Below are 4,377 nucleotides of genomic sequence, written 5' to 3' on the forward strand. Positions count from 1 at the left end.
GGGGATTCGACCCTGATCGGTCATTTTTTCAATATGTTTTCTTCAAATCAGTTATCGGCACTTTTCTGGCTCCCAATGTGAGCTTTTCGTCACTAAAAACGGGCTGACTGAAAAATTGTGACACGTCGTTTAAGGTCGAACAAGCGTATATTGCGTGGCTGTCAAACCTGAAGTTTCGATTATCACTGTCGATTCGTTCCTCATTCAGGGTAGATGGGATATCTGTTTTTGAATACTTCTACAAGATTTCAGTCTCCTTTGATTTTTACGCGAATTGGGTTTGAGAGACTTGATTGCTCGACATAAATCATTAATTTTCGAAAGCGAAGTCTCTTAGTTTTTCATCGTATATAAAATATTTAAATCAATAGTTAATTTCTTATAGGTGTTAAGGTGGTTCTTTACTGACTCTGCAATTATTAGAACATCCTTTTGAAGAAGCGTATAACTTAAAATTATAAATATGATAAAATTCATGAATTTCAAGAACATTTTGGATCACAATTTTATGAGCAAATTTCTGTCCAAACTTTTCCATTTGACTACACCGTTGTCATCAGATAAAATTAATAGCAAGTGTATAGTTGCATTATTTTCATAAATTTCAATATACAATAGATTTCTTTCAATCAAAAATGAACATTTCAATCTGCATGTTGTTATTGTTGATTCACGATATTCGAATCTTGCACCATATCATCGAATTCCAGACGCCACATTTTTGTAACCTATGATACACCGTCGTGCTTATCATTAAAAATCTTTTCTAAATTGTCGGCAACGTCTCTTTTTCAACAATCAGCGCGATTCTCGTGTACATCTAAAGACTTTAGACTTACTAAATAACCACCTTATACGCTCATTCACTTGTAGTAAGAAGAAGGGTAGATTTAACGTATAACGACTCAGCCCCAGGAGTGCAGAAAACTTCTCTAAATTTATGGCAGAGAAAAGAATGATTGATGAATTTTCAAGAAATACTTAGCGCGGCATCGTAAATGAGGTTTTATCAGTTGAAAATCGAGACGAAGACTTAAGATCAGACTGGGTTGTTTCACCATTTGAAAGTACAGGGGCGGTCGATTCTAGTAGAAGCAGCTGATGTGCCCGACAGGAGATTCCCGTTTAAATCAGGTATAGACGAAAGTGTTCGGGAGGTAATTAAAAATATGTTAATTCTTCGAGGCCGCTAATTGGTTTTTGACTAAATTTTTTAATTAAGTTTTAAGCCGTTCGCCGCCACTGATTTATCGAACGGTCGCCTTCGCGACTAATTATAAAATATACCTACCACTGCCCGCCGCCAAACCTCTTCCTCCCGTGTCTGCGGGGTCCCGGGTCCCTGATGCTCTCTCTTGTTTGCAGCCTCTCTCGATCAAAGGAGCTGCCGCCTGGGACTGGTGCACTTTGATCGCCTCGGAGAGTCGAGAGGTCCGTTGTTCCTGGCCTATCGGATTCGTCGCTCGAAATCCGGGCAACGCCGGTAGCTCAAATTGGGTCTGCGCTATTTTTCTCCCTTATGTTCGATCTTTTTTTCACATATTTTTCACTTCGCAGATTTTTACGTTTAAGTTTGTCAGGCGGGTGTAGAAATATTTGACAGTAACTCGAAAGAAAAGGTCACGATGATATAAGATCCCGGTATTTTTGAAACTCGTTTCATTCCAATATTATCAGTATAATTGTAGAAGTGAAGAAAGTATCATTTTTCCATTGAACGACTCGTTTCTCTTGAGATTCTAAATTTATGCTCGTTTACACGCGATTATATGTTGGAATCCTAGAATTACTCTCAATAATAGACATTTTTCTCCCTTCGGATTATTTACGATTTTTTTTTTTTTGCAAGAATTACGACGATTTTGTTAAAAAATTAATAAAAAACAATGATTCGCTAGTGTCACTCGGCGATAAATTCGAGTTCTGCACAAATGCCAAAAATTGCGAATGCAAATGAGGTGTGAATATTTGTAGGTCGTTAAGGTGACCGTGCATACCTATAATCATTTATCGCTCTTAATTCCCGGTTGGATCAGTTTGAATGTGAACGATAAGGATATGTTAATTTGACGAGAGAATTCCCACCTCGCTGCCACTTGTTAGTTGTCTTTGCAATACCTATAACGAATAAAAAATACCAGTTTCGTCGAGTTTATCGTCGAAAAAGGAACGGACATTCACATCCGCACATATATTGAGAGGTTCATTTTTGTCTCTTGCGGATAAAGTGCGGCACAAACCTTCTAAATTCTTTCTAACGTATTGCAAAATAAACTTTGATATTACGTATACGTGAATGTGAGATAAGCGTTTCACTTTGTTCATCCGTTTCATTCAACTTGATTTTATTTTCAGTATATACATATATATATATATATATATATGTTAGGTTATAAAGTTACGTTATATCGGTAGAACGGAAGCCTTCTGCAGGCGGATGAAGAGAGGAGGTAAAACGGTTCTTCTCTCGCTTCTCTCGAACGCGATTCGCAAAGTTAGCGGATTTCGCTCTTAGGTAAAAGGGGCAGCGGCGGAGCTTCGCTCAGTTTGCACGCCTGCTTGCTATTCGAAACGCGTCCGGAGGTATAATTGGCTGCCAACTGCCTGACGCTCCTCTGGGCATCGCAAAGACAAGAAATTATTCTTTAATTAATTGTCAGTGCTCGCGCGGTCCCACTGGGCATGCGTATACCGTATATCTGCTACCGGCAGTACATAAATTTACATATAAGGGACAACAAGGAACTATGCTGTGCTCCGTGGAGGAGAGGTGGACGTGTATGTTCGAACGATCGAAAGATCGACGACGATCCGCACGGTGGCCTGAATATCAAGAAGGCAAATTCAACGTTCGATTAGAAATTAATCCTGAAATTCAGGATCGGTAAGATCCTTGTATTCGATTCGAGTCGGGATGACTGCGCGTTTGCACTTGTCTGTTGTTGATCGTAAACGTAATTTTACCTACCAATGATGGATTGAAAATAGCGGTCATCGAAATCGGAGAGCGACGACGAAAGTGGTTCCGACCTCATCGTGCGGTTCGTATGCGATAAGTATAAAATTGAAAGGAATGCAGGTTTCTTGGTCGAAATTTCAATTGCAAATGGATGACGAAATTTTCTCGAAAAATCATTAAGATAAAATGGACGAGTATTTATACCGATTAGCCAGTTTAATTAGGGTACTAAATCAGACCCGCGGTTTTAGAGGGGCAGATAAATTGATGGGTACTTTAGAGGATTTAGGTACTTTTAATGCCGATTAAAGCAACGATAGCTCGAATTTGTTCAACACCGTTCGACGATGAGTATAAATCGCTGTTCGAGCACGGATATAATTGTAATGGATATCTTCGAAGCCGTGGCCGTGTTTGATAATTAATTTGTTTACACTCGTCAGCATCGGATCAGATTTCTCCGGAAGGGATAGACGAAGAGAGAGTGAGAATTTGAGATTTTTCGAGCACTGTGTTGCATCGGCGAGCGTCGCGTCGCTCCGAATCGCTAGAAATTTCAACGACCCCTGCGTATTTAGTCATGGGGGGCACAACGGTCATCCCTGCAAGTGTAATCCCGGGATGCGTCGACTCCGGTGAACCCGAATGCGGTAAATACGGTGGCAGGACCCAATTAGGGAACTCGGTTTTAAGTTGCGTCTCCGTCCTCGTCACTCCCGCTGTAAATTTCCCCCATGTCTCCGTCTGCCTCTTGTATAAATTAGTCGAAGCCGCCACATAATGGTGTGTCGATGCGCTACCGTCTCCGTTCGCTTAAATTCCCTTTTTTCCTCTTCCCTCTCCTTCACCGCCACCCCGTCGCATCGCTCTCCTCTTTCTCTCCTCTCCTCTCGCTCTCTCTCTTTCTCTCTCTCTCTCTCTCTCTCTCGTCCTGCCGGACACAGGTATATGCCTGTATGCCTGCTATCGGACAGACTATCTCTCTCGCAGGTCCGCGCGATGCACACACTCCTCGTGCTCCTCCTTAATTTACGACCAATTAATTTGGATAAACTGAATGAGGGGCCTTATTTCCGATGCACGCTTCTCCCGGTCTTTTTTCCGTTTTCCTTTATCTTTTTACCCATTTTTATACATACCTATATCTATATTTCTTCGCTTTCCTAATTATTTATTTTGTTGTTACTTTCTCTTCTCGCTTTCCTTGGACTGTCTTCTCCCTTCTTTCACCCTCTAACTGAGTTTTCGGAATTATCACGTGATTCTTGTACAGTTCATGGGAGGTCTTTCCGTCCGTCAGTCACTTAGTCAGTCAGTCAGTCAGTCACTCAGTCACTCAGTCACTCAGTCACCGCGCAGAGCTCGCAGGAAACTCCGAACGTCACGTTTGAATACGACGACCATTTTTGACGAGGCGC

The sequence above is a fragment of the Neodiprion lecontei genome, chromosome 1 (assembly GCF_021901455.1).
Source record: "Neodiprion lecontei isolate iyNeoLeco1 chromosome 1, iyNeoLeco1.1, whole genome shotgun sequence".
Lineage (NCBI taxonomy): Eukaryota > Metazoa > Arthropoda > Insecta > Hymenoptera > Diprionidae > Neodiprion > Neodiprion lecontei.